This window comes from Liolophura sinensis, chromosome 9 (assembly GCF_032854445.1).
Source record: "Liolophura sinensis isolate JHLJ2023 chromosome 9, CUHK_Ljap_v2, whole genome shotgun sequence".
Classification (NCBI taxonomy): Eukaryota; Metazoa; Mollusca; class Polyplacophora; order Chitonida; family Chitonidae; genus Liolophura; species Liolophura sinensis.
This window is the reverse complement of record NC_088303.1, coordinates 13,612,785-13,629,453: the sequence shown is the minus strand read 5'-3', so window position 1 is coordinate 13,629,453 and position 16,669 is coordinate 13,612,785.

Sequence of the window (16,669 nt, the reverse complement as noted above, 5' to 3'; positions counted from 1 at the left end):
AAATACCTAACTTCCTTTCTCTTTTTTGGAAATGGAGTACACTTATGTGCTACACGCATTATGTGGATTGACCCCGAGGAATAATGTAACATGCATTATGGGGAGTGACCCCGAGGAAGAATGTAACATGCATGATGAGGAGTGACCCCGAGGAAGAATGTAACGTGCAACATCTGTACTCTTCCAAACTTATATCCAACAAGTACGTAAATAAAAATTCCCCAAGCCTCCTTTGGCTTAGCTTGAGCCAGGAGACATGATGAAAGCAGCCCATAAGAAATATTTCGTCATTTGGACATTGACAGACGGTTATTGCCCACCTCTAACGTGAGACTTCAAAGCCGATTTTGCATTGAGAAAAAGAGCAGGGAAGTTAAACATTAAATAAACAAAAAACATCAGTCGCATGGTCAGAGAGCGAATCGCGCTTAAAAAGAAGGCCTAAAGCAATCAGCATAAACATATTTATCTATTATGTACTGTATATCTGAATCTCCAGGAAACGAGTAATATTTATTTATGTTACACTCCTGTTTCCTCCATGTGCAAGACCCCCAGTCTACTTTTTTTCATAAAGAGAGGCAAATTATCGATGATGCTGCAAATTCTTCTATATGTGGAGGAATCTTTCAATTCCAGACGTGAACAATTTTCTTTGTGAACACATGCGTCATGCACTTTCGTTTATGAGACTGACATGTTCAGTGATATATTATAAGAGACTTGCAATTTATAGCTCTGCTTCAAGATGGAATAAACAGCTCATTTCTTTAATTGAGTGTATTCAAGATGTTTATTTAATAATCAGCTATCATGGAAAAGACACTAACGTCGCAGTTACAACATTTAAATATAGTGCCCAGCCCGCCGCTCACTTCCTCTAGATTCGCAAGTGACCCTATCTTGACTGATCCTTCTTCCACACTAGCTGTCCAAGTTGCATGGTGATTTTAATGGAGAGCTCAAACTCTACATTTTTCACCACTTTCAAGCTTTGTAGGTTCTATGTTAATATACAGTTTTAATGTTACGAAAAAATCCACCTAAAGCCGGGAACACACTAGGCGGATTCCTTTGCTTGTATAGGGACGAACATAATCGCCCGCGAAATACGCCGGCGATATTCGCAGATAATGCAGATACACTAGGCGGATTTAAATCACCGGCGTATTTCTTCGCTAGTATCTGACATGTTTGATACAAGCGAATTTCGGGGCGGACAAGATAAGCGGAGTTTTAGAAATTCAAAAAATGCAACTGCGTGAGTGAAAAAAATCCGTCCAGTGTGTCACCGGCATAATCTGTCCCCGGCTTAACTTTCGTTTTGTTTTGCTCAGTTATGCATTGATACGTATATACTCACACTCAAAGAGACGCGTTTGTGTTTAAATTTCTGATCAGTTTGGTTTCATGTGCTATCACTTCAAATCAACGTACAACAGTTGTGTTGCCCATGTTGTCAGGTTACACAAACAGGATCCAAACTTTTATTATGATATTCTAAACTCGATCACGAAATGGAGGACTTATGAGCACATGTGAGTAGGAAGCACAAGGGTGCACAGTATACAAACAATGGTGAAAATAGTGTGAGTGGAGAAACTGATGTAGACGATGATCATCGTAAGCATTGTATACCAGTATCCGAACAGAAGATGCATTTATGTAATGTGATTATTGTGTTATGTTTTTTATGCATTTTATTGTTTAAAACACATCTAGGGAATCAAGTGCGCAACAGCTGAGACCAAATTCTATTATTCCTCTTTGAAATCCACATAAAAAATATTATAAGATGTTATACAGTGAAGAATGTTGCCCATCATAATATTTACTGACTAAACTTGCTAGAGGCAAAGGGCAGAAAACGGAAAGCATTGTTACAGAACTACAGGCAAGTACACTGTTTCCTTTATTAAACAAATGTGAAATATACTGAATAATCTCTGATTTGCTGAAGTGTGAAATACAAAACCACTGGTGGTCCGTGTCTGTATCCCCTCCAATACTAATCAGTGATTCCTTCCTGTTATTTTCAAAACAGAATTTCTGACATTATAAAAGCCATGATTTGTCCCTACCCAACAAGGACAATGTATGAACAGTCTACTCACCCATTTGCTGCACAACCATATATGCACAGCACTATATACGATAATCACATTACACTGGAATGATTTGGCAGTTGTCTTTTTTCCATCTGCTATCTGCCAGATTGTTATATTTTTTTACCTTACAGAACATTCCAGATGAAGATGAGAAAGACACTTGATAACACTAAAATATGCTTCTCCCCAAGCGTCATACTTGTGATTCTTTTGGAATATTAAGTATTCCATCTTGAATAGTTTGTAAAAATTTATATTTTCTTTAAGCTTTCAATAATAGCTCAAGTAAGAGTCTGATATTTTCTGAAAGCGAATAATCTGAGTTATTCTTGGTGAATACGGAAAATTTGACTAGAATTTTCCGAATATGGATTTTTGCCAAGTGTCTCCAGTATAGCCTCTTTTAATTTATTGGCTTCAGTTGCTAAAGAATGCTACATCTTTTATTTATCTAATAGGCTAAACTGTAGTGCCTTCCCTTTAGTCCCCTGCTGATATGTGGAATAAGCCATCAAAGATTTACCTATACTTAGAACTGACGGTGGTGCACATGCAAAGCTGTTTAAAAATACACTTATATTGATTTAGCTTTTGGAATTGAATCAATATGTTCAGATTTCTGTCACTTGTATTTAGGCTGTTTTATCGTTTTTGAAATTCTGTTGCCTTTTCTAGATGTCCTTCATGCAGACATTAGAATATTGGGACTACTCATACTGATTTTAGTACTAAGAATTACTAGTATTTAAGGATTGACTAACTATTTTCTGTTCATTGCATATGAACAGAGTAAGAAAAAAGTAAACTCTATATAAAGTGTGTGTATCCGTGACTAGCTGGAAAAAAGAAAGATTACACAAAATCATTAATTTTACAAATATACAAATCCCCCCCCCCCCCCCCTGTTGGTTGCTTTTTTCTCATGGCTGGCTTACTGAGTAATAGCTAGTAAATAATTCGTTTGATATGATTCCTAGAATCTGACATTTGTCACAACAGTGAGAAAGTTAGCCAGTATCTTGACAAAGGTCGGTGGATTACTCCAGGCGCTTCGGATTCCGCTATATATGAAACTGACCAACAGCATGTAAGTGAACAAGGCTTCAGTTTAATGTTCCAGCAACAGTCAGGATGTTGTCTGGTGAAGAGTGTTGAACGGATTGTCTTATTTTATATCAACATTTATTTCAGCAATGTTTGTTTGGCTTTGAAAAACTGAATCTTACCAGTGTGTTTCCTGTCAACGAACTCTTGATTTGATTCATTACATTTTTTGACCATATACATGACATGAAGAATGTTGTAAACATCTTGTTTAAACACTGCCATTTGTTTAAAATCTGTTAAAGACCATAAAGAGATAGAAGTGTTTAAGATATAAATTAATTATTCTAAACAATATGATTAAAGTTAAACATTGTGTTAATTAACTAAACATCTCCATGCGTTTACTCACAAAAAAACCATAAGAAAATGAAGACCATGTCAATAAAGTAAACAACTAAAACATACCGAAATGTCTCAAATCTGTTAAAGTTATGTGTTTAGTTTATACGTTGTTTTCCTACACGCTTGGCTTTACAGTGTAAAGAGAAAGAAAAGTGGGCCATGTGAAACACGAATGTAACCTAACGGGACGTGAGATATCATCAGTTAAGAGATAACAACAGTCAACTAGAATGACACTACTATATGAATTGATAATTTTATCACAATTTGCATTTATGATGAATATGCCTACACAGCGATTTCACAGGTTTAATTTACTTTATACACAGTTCAGCCTTTTGGCAGGGTAAGAAAAATGGGGTCACGCGTAGCCTACAAGCCTATATAAACATGATATTTTAAAAAATTAGGTAACTCACAGGAAAGCAGTATACAGTTCAAACGGAAAGCGAAAGAAACGAAGTCATGATGAATGAGTTTCATTTTGATGGTAGTGAATATTTAGATTTTGTATATATTTATACAATATATATTTGTATATATACTTGGGGTTTGGGCAGGCTGGTCGAAGTCACAGGAGGTATGTCACTGATGTTGAATCCACAAAGGTGAATTTCGGCAGAGTGTGTTTGCTGCAACGGCTGGCTACGATTGTCGTCATGGAAAAGTTGAAAGGCTCTTTGGGGCGTAAGAAGCACATGAAAAGGGGGAAGGGCACTATTCCAACCAATATGGCGAGGCTCCAGGGACCGCCTATGTAATCGCCTTTGAAGGTGTTTTATTAGGGAAAAAAATATTGTTTAAGTATACTGCACATTTTGGCACAAATTCAGTTGTTGGCTCGCTTCCATTCCTTACTTAAATATTGTAATTGTATTGTATTGTAAAATATTTACTCAAATAGCGCATGTGGATAAAGTGAACAATGTTAATTATACATTGACCAGAGTAACCAGCCCAACGGGGTGGAGAATTGGTGGAAAAGGCAATAGGAACGACTAATCTCAGCTACTGATAGGCTCCGGAAGCTCCGAGGTTCCAGACGTCCGGAGACAGTTTCCAAACACCTTTTCGACCAATTAATGTAAACGAACTGATGTACGGAGCCTTTAACTTGAAAAAGATTGAAAATGTGTGTGCTAACATTGAACTCGTTTGAACGGGAAAGCTACAGACCGACCAGGTATCCTCAAAATCGCAAAAGGGAAATCTTATAACCCGAGAATTCTAACGTTCTTTGTAAAGGAAAACATGCAGACATGCATAACACATTACCATTACAAGCATTATCGCCTTGCTGAAAATATGCCATCAACAGGGCAAGTAGGCACAGTACAATGAGGGGAAAATTGAGCTTTGCTGTGGGCTTGCAGATAAGAGACCTTTCGGAGTAATAGACGTATATGTTTTACTCAGTTTGAATGCAAAATAACCTTGCTCGATTTTTGCAAATTAAAAAATTCCAAATTTCAATAACATAATCGATTTTCCGAGATTAAAATATCTGAGCAATAAAATTACAATGCGTTAATCTTTTGAACAAATTAAACATGTTACAGTATTCGATTCAAAACAGTAAAACGGAAACTGGGTAGAAAAATGACGGCAATCTTTCACCTTTCAATGTTCTCACGTTATAGGTTGGTAAAGCTTCAAATTTTTATGTTGGATCTCAAAAAGCAAGCATACGGGAATGTTTGACTTGGTGCGTGTGTTTGTGTAAACAAGAACCACAAGAACGTTAATTTATTGCCCATACCTAACACAAATGGAATTCTAGTAGTGAATTAATTAATAGTAAAGTTTGCTATGTCTCTAGGACAAATTTTTAAAAATGGAGTTCCTCAGTGGATGTGAAGGTAATAAAGATCCATGTTATAACAGGTACACATGTCGGGCAATACGAGCTGGAAGTACATGTATGTACTGTATCAACAGGGTTCATCTTGGTATGTCTTTCCAGTGTTCACCAGATCTCATCAAAGCCCATGCATGAACTTTAATTATTTTTATTTTATTTCATTCTTGGAAATGTTGGGGAATGGAAGGGTGGTATGTCGGACATCTGGAATGTAGTTTTATATCGTGTGGTTTAAAAGTGTGGGAGCGCGGTGTGGAGAATCACCACCTTTGTAAGTGCGGGTGCACCGACTTCACTGACCCCCCCCCCCCCCCCGCTTCCGACACCATTGCACTTAAACGGCTATAACTGATTTCACCGACTGGCGATTTTGTCTAGTCCATTTCACATTTCACAAAGAAAATATTTGGATATGGACTTAAGCTTTATGTGTTAGACTTTGTAAGATAGTCCCAAATCCTTACTGTTAGTCACGTAGTCCGAAGGTGGGGAAAGGTGCTGGAAATTTTGTGGCCAGTTCTTTTCACTGTAGATTTACAAAATGTGCTGCTTAACATTTACACCCAAAATAGTAGTATATTTGCACATGTACCATTGTAAATAATCAGTTCATTGCAAATTAACAAAATCTACATATCCATCAAGAAAACCAGTGTACATTTACAGCAAAGTGCACTGTAAATGATCAAACCGCTACAGTTTTACAGACAATGCTGTAAATACATGTCGACTAGAGTAAAATTACACCACACAGGTACAGAATTGCGCTGGAAAATGGTGTAAAATATTTAAAACATGATTTACTGTAACAATATATAGAGCTTCAAGTTGTAGATTTGCATTCAATTCTTGCAGTGTAGGGACACATGCAAGCCCAAATATGTCGGATTGACGGTAAGGAAGATTTACCGTTGTTCATAGGCGCATAAAACTTAGACGGGTACGAAGTTTTGTGAAACGGGTCCCTGGTATAACCCATGTTATTATATATGACGGTGGAAAGGTGGTAGTTTAGATTGTTTCGTGTCTACAGCAGTATTTATTTATTTATTTGATTGGTGTTTTTGATCAAGATCAAGAATATTTCATTTATACGACTGCGGCCAGCATTATGGTGGGTGGAAACCGGGCAGAGCTCGGGGGAAACCCACGGCCATCCGCAGGTTGCTGACAGACCTTCCCACGTACGGCCGGAGAGGTCTATAACAGTAAGGCGGTAGTATAGAGTGTTTCGTTGTCTAGGTCGCCGGTATCTCACTGAAGAACTAGACGTTCTACATCTCTACTTGTGATTTCTCCACTCGCTATACCACTATTCCTCAAACTTGTTTAATAGATAGAATGTCATCACTAATTGTTTCGATGTTTAATAAAACCGGTCACCGCTATATTAACGTCAGAGGCAACAAAACCTTCTTCATCTCCACTACAAACAATGGTTACCACTCATGGGATATTTCGAAGGGTTGCTTGAATTTCTCATTAATAACAGCTGTGAAATGCGGGCAAACCATATATCAACGTTGTAAAGGTAATCCGATGTTTACAAATTGCGCCCCCCCCCCCCCCCCCTCGCCCTCGGGCCAACCTATACCTGTTCTCATATACATGCGACTATATGATGAAACTATTAATGAGTAATCCAGGAACAATCTTATTCATTCACTAAGCGGTATATAGATGACCTGCTGGCTTTAAGCAATCCATATATAGCTGTGGCTTTTAGAAGGCTGTGAAAGATATTTACCCACCTTCGCTGGAATTAAAGGAAACCATGGACTTTCCAGTTGGTATATCTTATCTTGACCTATATTTGTACTAAGACCAAAATGGTTTCCTCTCTCGCAGACTTCACGACAAGAGGGATAGTTTCAATTTTGACCTTGTAAATTATCCTTACTTGGACAGCGTTAAAGCGAGGGGTCCTGCATATGGCGTGTACATGTTTCGCCTTGTAGCATTTGTCACATCCTGTGTGTTGTGTCGACGATTTAAATCGTCACACGTTATTTCTGCAAAAGCTAGCGTGTCAAAGTTATTCCATCAAACGCCTTCACTTTAAGTTCCTTAAGGTTTGCAGTGAGTATAATTCTGCTTCCAGCTTCTCTGGCGCTCTGCTTCATGATTTTGTTTTGATTCCGCTTAACCCGCGGTTAACGGCTGTATATTCATTGTGTTGAGTTAGACTGCCACATTGGATATATAAACAGTTTCAATCAAAGCGTAACCGAGATATATATTTGTTATGGACAACTGATATTCTAGCATGGTACAAGATCTGAACATTGCTTTCACCCATTCGTCTAACATACCTTGCGTCTTTCCAACAGTCGCCTAACATACCTTGCGTCTTTCCGACATCATTGAAAGATGTTGGCTACTTCTTTTTGCATGATTCCGTCCTGTTTTCATACTTTATATACTTTCTTAGTTCTTTGGTGGTTTGTGTTATACGTCTTCTTGGGAATTGGCCTTGTGATTATTGACCTGGAACGTCCTTATTGTTTAACGGCTGGTATACGAATGTCTGTTTCCATGCATAGATTCGGGTCTGTGATTGTAGTAAGACGTTAGTCTAGAGTGATTCGTGTCTATGACGGTGGTAAGGCGGTAATCTAGAGTGATTCGTGTTTATGACGGTGGTAAGGCGGTAATCTAGAGTGATTCGTGTTTATGACGGTGGTAAGGCGGTAATCTAGAGTGTTTCGTGTCTATGACGGTGGTAAGGCAGTAGCAAAGAGTCTTTCGTGTCTATGGCGTCAGTAAGGCGATATTCTAGTCTTTCAGGTCTGTGATGGTAGTAAGGCGCTTGTCTAGAGTATTTCGTGGTTGGTGGGGTTACCCTTATCCATGATAACATCTCGCATGAGAAGTTGCCGGGTGAAGTATCTTGTCTGCATTGATTACACGGTTCTAATGAAAGTTATCTTCACGAATTATAATGCTTAAGGTTAGGCCTAATCCTATATATGTACATGGTTCTTTTTCTTGGCCATGCATGTGCTTATGGGTTCACAAACTGCTTCAGTAATAAAAGACTGGAATTGTCCATTGTTCCATGTTTAATGACATAATTATTTAACGTAGTTTGCATATCCGGAAAATGTAATACTACACTGGAATTGGAAACTGATCATTTACCCAATTATCTACTGCCAGTGATCTTTGAATTTTGCTCGCGAAGTTTTGGTAATAGTAACCTAGGCTTTATGATATATATAGTATTATTGTTTGACCAAAAATAACTGAGATTTGTGTAGCTGATGAAAAGTATTTCATTGTATTTGGAGAATCTGAAATTTTCGAATTATTTAAAACATACAAAATAAAGAAGAAAAATTGGAAGTCAGTAAAAACAGGTATAAATTTTGACATTGTTTTCTTTATCTTTGTTTATTACAGATTACTTTGATCGAGCATTCGTCATTCCGACCCTGACTTGGTATCTGCATCTTTTTTGGAAGCTGAAACCAGGAAACTTTAGAACGAAAAGTCGTTCTAGTGCACATTGTACATTTATTTCTGCCATTTAGTTCATATGGCTCTCATGGTATTTTGTCGAAAATAGACTTGATGCTCATAACAAAATTATACCTTATGCTTTGCCATGCAACAATCCGGTTTAAAGGTCTGTATATACGTTACACGCGGGAAAGTGGGTCAGTAACTTAGCAGTCGGTGGTTTATGCGGCCACGGCTCTGAGGTTTATACAACATGCATGCAACTGACTGACTGACTGATTGGTGTTTTTACGCCATACTCAAGAATATTTCGCTTATACAACGGCGGCCAGCATTATGGTGGGAGGAAACCAGGGTAAACCCACGACCATCCGCAGGTTGATGGGTCATGCAACTGACCATCTACGGATAATTACTCAGTTGACGTTAGGCAATAATCAAATAAACCAAACAATTAAATCTTTTTTTCTCTCTCTCCTGTGAAGAGGATATTAAAAAATAACAGCGCTTCAAGGGATACAAGGTAAGAGTAATCGGTAATTTTTTTCATATGATTGTTTTTTAACACAGTTTTCCAAAAATATTTCCACTTATATAAGGGCTTTCAGGTTTCTATCTGAAGGAAACAGAAATGCGCAGAATATAAACCTTTGCACCTTTCCAGGTGTCTGCTAAACCTCCTGACCCAAAGAGCCGAATACTGGGTATCACGGCTATGGGCTACGTTTATTGCCTGTCATTCATGGCCATCGCTATACCATACAGGCGAAAATCAACTAACCGTATATTGTAAATTTGCTGCAAATAATCCATGAATCAATCAATTTTCTATGATGATTCCGAGGCCGTTAAGTGATAAAGCGGTCAACAAAGGAGTTCAGTTGTAGTTTAAATATATGTATATATATTGAAGGAAACATCAGAATGTCACCTAGAGGTCTTGAAGTGCAGTTGCCTATAACAGGAGATGAATGCCTCAGTTTACCAAGAGTTGACCCACGGGGAATTAGCATACAGAAAATCATATTTAAAGTGTATATTCATAGACCTGTGTACTATTGCAATTCCATATATAAATGCAATACTGCTTATAATGATTCTTGTATATGTCCCTGGTGGTCTGCAGCGACCTGCGGATGGTCGTGGGTTTCCCCCTGGCTCTGCCCGGTTTCCACCCACCATAATGCTGGCCGCCGTCGTATAAGTGAAATATTCTTGAGTACGGTGTAAAACACCAAGCAAATAAATAAATAAGTATGTCCCGGGTAAAATCCAGTACGGATTGTCGTTGGTTTTTCCTGGCCTCTGCCCGGTTTCCTCCTATCATAATGCTGGCCGCCGTCGTATAAGTGAAATATTCCTGAGTACGGTGTAAAACATCAATGAAATAAATAAATAAAATCCAATATGGCATTTACAATGTAAATATCTTTATTGTTTTTTGATCCCAATATGGTAACCGGTCTGATTCTCTCTGACTATATCAATCTCCGCCAGCAAATCAGCCACGTGATGGAGGTAAACCAGTCAACACTTGGTGCAATCGTGACGAATTTGGTAACGCAATAACTACTTTTGTGAACAATGACAAATTCTGGGAATATGAAAAGACAGCGGGTGGATCTTCCTGTGGTGCAAAGTGACCTATATACAAAGAGCAAATTATCCTGATAAGCATATAGGGTTGCACCTTTTGATTAACTTTTGCCGTGAGCGTCAAATGGCGCTTCACTATATAGTATAAGATCAAAAAATAGTAATTATTGTTATTTAGTATGATACAGAGACAGTCCAGTAGGAAGCACTAGATGACCTTTAAAGGACAGCCCATCTTCCAAAAATACTGTTCATAGGCAAATTTTATGCACGTAGTACCCAGTTTATCTGCATGAAACAATAAAATATGCTTAAACAACAACAAATTATATTATTATAAAGAGCATAAAGGAGAATATTCGAACAGTAAAATGTCGAAAGACGGATAAAACACCGTACAAGTTTAGTCACCTGACTACAGCAGCTCGGATTATCAAAGGCAAACATGGCCACCACAGCAACACAGATCATTTAATTTATGGATTGCTGGCGCATACGGACAAAATCAGGGGTTAATGTATGCTTGTCACGGGCACTGTTATAAGGGTTGCACGTATGTTCAGTAATTTATGCAAAAAAATCCTTGCCGATTTATAAGGCTATACACAGCAGAAAATGCATGGATGGTAAGGCAAAATACATCATAATAAATATATGTTCAGTAGACCTCCAGATAATCTCAACATTGGCAGTGAAAAAGGCTTAATATACATGCATTTGAGTACATTTGAGGTTTACAACAATGATATCAAAATACATGCCTTTTCCTACCCCAACCTAGCATTATGCCTTACCGTATTAATCATACATTTTTCGCCATGCTGGCCATCACCGTGAACAGTGTCAGCAAATCAGAGATTTAATTGAGGTCTCTCAAAACTTTGTTTTGTGAAGTAACAATGTAAAACCGAGGATAAAATAATATATATATCTATATACTTACACATTAAGTTCTCTATTCCGGGATAGCGTAAATGAGTGGAAAGAATCGTTGCCAAGAAGTCGTAAGTTCATAAAATTTTAACTTGGTGGTCTTTAATTATATCGTTATATTAATTATAACTTTTGCACGCACGTCCCTGTTGCCCAACCCACCATCATCGTATGATGGGAAGATCTTCATCCTTATCATCACGTATACATTGCACCACATACTGGTATACAACCACATGCATACAGCCACGTAACATCCGAACATCTGGGTGTTGAACATTAGGTATCCAAAATTTATAACAAAATTCATTGCAGAATATCATTTTAATTGCTGTATTATAGAATAGCATAAAAAATAATAAAACAGACATTTTGCATTATTACATGCGTAATATATTTGGTGGACACTGAAGTAATTCTCTGCAGGGGTCAACGTGAGAAATACATATCTAGGCCTTTTTCTGTTTTAAGGGGAAATTATGGAGTGAGCGACTCCACCAGATTCTTTTCGGTCTAGTGCCCAGAACATTTGAAGCGATCCGACTCGTCCTGGCGGCTACATTCAAGACGCTGCAGATTCCAGCGTCATCACGGGGCTGGTTGTCCAGGGCCGAACCGTATAAGGGAATCCGCAGTTTCTGGAAGTTCGATTCTGTGATATCCCAGTTCATGTGGTACTGGACCCTGGACAGGGCATCAAAATCCATGCAAAATGATATATTTATAATTGTTGTATTGTAGAATATTTTAACAGATACTAAATAATAAATACACACTTTGTCTTTATACATGCCCTATAAACTCGTTGACACGAAAGTAATTCACTTATCAACGTAAAAATGTATTTTACCTACGTCATATCTTTTTCTTTTTTAAGAGGAAATGAAGGAGTGAACGAGTACACCAGATTCTTTTGGGTCAAGTGGCCAGAACATTTGAAGCGATCCGGCTTGTCCTGGCGGCCACGTTCAAGACGTTGCAAATTCCGGTGTCATCAATGGGCTGGTTGTTCAGGGCCGAACCGTATAAGGGAATCCGCAGTTTCTGGAAGTCTGATCCTATGATATCCAGATGACATTGGACCCTAGACAAAGCATTAACGTCAACGTGCAGCGTCTGGAGCCAGCACGCGTCGGCCTTCGGGTGGTGATTTACTGGTTTTAGCACGTGACATACAGGGGTGTAGTTTGTTACCAAACAAAATACTGTATGGTTCACGGCTGGGCCCTTAAGCAATTAGGCGTTTACTGGGTAAGGTATCTGTATCAAGATATCTTTTGATGTAAATAAAATAACTAGCACTGGGATACTGCCGCTGTATCACGAACTGGTATGCTTAGTTTTCGAATAACGCGGTTTGCGCTGCAGCAGATGTTTCCTTCATCGGAAACCCATTCGGGTCGACAGCGAGCAGGATTCATAGGGCAGAATATTCAACTTCCGGCCAAACACCACTATGCGCTCATCCAGCAGTTTCTCTCTACTATTTTTAGTCTTCAGCAAGAAACTCCTTGTGATCTTACAAACCATGTGTGTTTTACAAAACTGTATAGTTTGATTGCTTCAATGATTGGCGAAGCCGAACAAAGAACATTCAACTTCCAGGCATACGTTTGACATGCAGCCCTGGTCATGGATTTAGTGGATCAATTTGTGAGGTGTCTAGGAACTAAACCTGCAAGTAGGAATTTATTCCGTTAGATGAAGCCCTCGGGAAGTCGCACTTACAACAGTTCAGCTAATCTGCACGTGTAGACCAGTAGAATTAGTGTAATATTACAGTTACTCTCCCATATTTTACAACTTGACTTTGTGTAGAAACAAAATGGTACTTCATAATTACACCGCTGTACTTTATATAATAACAGTATGGCATCATTGGTCTTCCATAGTCTATATTACTGCTCGAATAACTACATGATCGCTTAACTGCTTTTACAGTTAAGTACCGTTTTTACATTAATAAATGCTGGGACTGTAACAGTTCAACTTACACAAACATTCGATACATTTATGTTACTTCTGTTCTTCAATTGGCCTACATGATGTTTATCATATCAAATGGTAGCTTTCCACATGAAATTTTTATGAGCTAATATCCCCAAACCATAGACATATGTTCCATATGGGCTACCTTACATTAAACCCGCCACTGCTCGACCAGGTTCGGATGTCTGGTGACAGCGACTATTGTTCGCTAAATTTAAATGATGAAGAACAGATTGTAGCAGGAAAAAGCACTCCACATATCTCTAGCTATTCAAATCCAAGTGTAGCGGCAGCCCAGTAAAGTATCTGTTTCTCACGAAAATCCGATGATTATGGCGAATTCAAATATTTCAGTCTCAATCATCTGTCAGTTCTAGTCCCAGTCCTACTTCTATGGTAGTCAGGATACAACTGACAGCTAACACAAGTTTAACGCCACATTTATGTCTGCAAACTGCAGGAAAACATAAATGTCATTACCAAATTAACTTTCAACTGACAAACTTTACTACAAAATGCAACACACAATCATCAATAACAAGAAAAGCGCGCCACATAGCACACGATCGCTTGTGAGGTGATAATCGTCTGCTTAAATTAAACTCCAACTTTAAATATTAATTTAACGTTTCTTTGTATAAAACTCTTGCAACTCTTGGTATACAAGCGTAAAATACGATCTTAGAGATACGATTACATGGAATTTACAAACGTATATACTTGAAAGTAGGAATTCATTCCGTTAGACACAACCCTAGGTGAAGTCATCGGTACAACATTTTCAGCGTGTCGGTGCGTGCAGAATGCCGGGTGCTACTAAAATGCGGAGTTCACTAACTGAACACGGACTTCTAGTTTTGTACTATGTATGTACCTTCTTATTACATGTCTTGTTATTTCTCTAGTTAGTACTGTATTTATTGCAAATAATCTAGTCACTCTCACATAATAGATGCCATTTGTCCATAACAGCCACTGGCCCAGGAATACAGGTTGTAGAGTTCTGAGAACATTCAGCCTTTGGCCTCAAAGCTGACATAAAGCTAACATCGCTCCGGATTCGGGGATGACAGGCCCAAGAACACACAGGGGAGAGAGCATTCAGCATCCGGCCTCAAAGCTGACACAGAGTGCTCCGGATTCGGGAATAACAGGCTACAGAACACAGAGGAAAGACGGGAATATTCGGCGCATTGGTTGAACGGATCGCCTAAGCGCGGACTTATAAGAAAGCATGTGTGTACATGTACAAGAAAGCAACAGTGATATAGCCTATACTGAATATTTTGCGATCTTCGAACGCACAAAAGATACATAAAAAAATACCGAATCTTTTAATCACCCACACCCGACCACTAACACCCTCCCCACCCCCCAACCACACACCTTACCCGTGTATTTCATTTCTTTTTATTTCTTTTATGTTTTTTGTATTGCACAGTCGTCCAGATTCAAGTAAAACCTGAGCAAAAATAATTTTTGTGATTTTCGATTTTAATTATTTCAGGGGTATTTTTCTTTTGTTCTGTCCCCTGGGGAACCGAGAAATGCTTTTAGTTTGGTTCCCGAGCCCTCTGATCAGGAGCAGTGCGCATTTAAAAGTGAGGTTATTTTTTCCTCTTTGTGCCGCTTCCCAGCAAGTGACAAGTTGTGCTCGTGTGCTCACCAGTGAACGTGCGTGTCTCCAAGTTTTTGTGGTTCCTCCAGTCAACCAAGGATGGCAACTGCCCAACCAGGTGATCGTTTCCCCTTTTGAGCCAATACTGGGAGAATTACCTTGGTTTGACTCACATGTGGTCGTGCAGTCGCTTGTTGTTTGTTCATCGGGTCAAATCGTACAGAAGGACAGCAAAGTACAAACTCAAACCCACATCATTTGATACCTACGACATCACTCTTTACTTGGTTGGAAAAGGTTTGCTACTTTTTGCTACTTTAGGAGAAAATTGGATTTTCCCGTTTCAAATCCACTCCATGAGATGACGTCCCCCACCCGTCGGGAGCTTCTGGAGGCGATGCTGGGAGCCGGTTCCCTTATGTCGGACGAGGCGTTGCAAGCTGGTGTTGAGTTCCTGTGTCTCTCGGTTCCTCCTGGACGTGTGCCTGACCGATCTGTCATCCGGGACGACGTCCTTGATCTCCGGAAGAGGATGCATCGACGCTGGGATGCTGCAGGAGTTCGACGGATCTTCGCAAAGATGCTCGAAAAACATGCAGTCTGGCTTCTCGTATCTGTTCCAGTGGCGATCCTGGCACCTCCAGCTCCCGAGAAGGACGATCCGAAAGATGGCCCCCGTGCAGCAGTTGGCTGACCACACGGCGTCAAGGCTGTGGACGCTCCAGGCGTCGGTCATCCAGTCGTCGGCAGCTCAAGGCTCCTTGATCCTGACCTCCAAGTACGGGTTTGACGGTGCTACCGGTCAACAAGTCTACCGCCATCGACAATCAACGGACGTCAACGACTCTACCATGTTCCTGGCGAGTATGGTCCCTCTGCGGCTCCGGACCGAGGATGGCCGAGTGATCTGGGCGAACCCGAAGCCAAACTCCACTTTCTTCTGTCGTCCGATCAGCTTCATGTTCGAGAAGGAGTCCAAGGAGTTGACCACCGCCACCTACGTCCAACTCCAGCAGGAGGTGGAGTCACTCGCGCCGTCAATCGTCCAACTCACCAACGACGTCACCATCTCCGTCCGCCACGAGATGGCGTTGACCATGATTGACGGCAAGGTCCACAACGCCATCCAGGACATCCGGTCGCAACAGGTCTGCAGCATCTGCCGGGCCAAGCCTACGGAGATGAACAACATCGACGGAGTCCTGGCCCGGCCCACTGGAGACCGGACCCAGCACGGAATCTCCACCCTCCACTGCTGGATCCGGTCGATGGAGATGTTCCTTCACATCGCGTACCGGCTCCCGTTCTGCGAGTGGCAGGCCCGTGGAGAGGAGAAGCAGCGGATCGTCAAGGAACAGAAGCAGTGGATCCAGACAGAGTTTCGTCAGCATTTGGGGCTCCTGATCGACCAGCCCCTTCCTGGCGGATCTGGAACGAACAACGACGGCAACTCGGCCCGCCGCTTCTTCTTGGAGCACGAAACGTCTGCGGACATCCTGGGCCTTGATTCTACCCTGATCCGCCGCTTCAGCCACCTCCTCCGCGCTGCGTCCTCCAACTTCCACCTCGGCGAAAAGCGGTTCGGCGTGTACGCGGTTGAGACGGCAAGGATGTTGGTCAGCCAGTACGGGTGGTTCAGGATGCCCCAGTCGG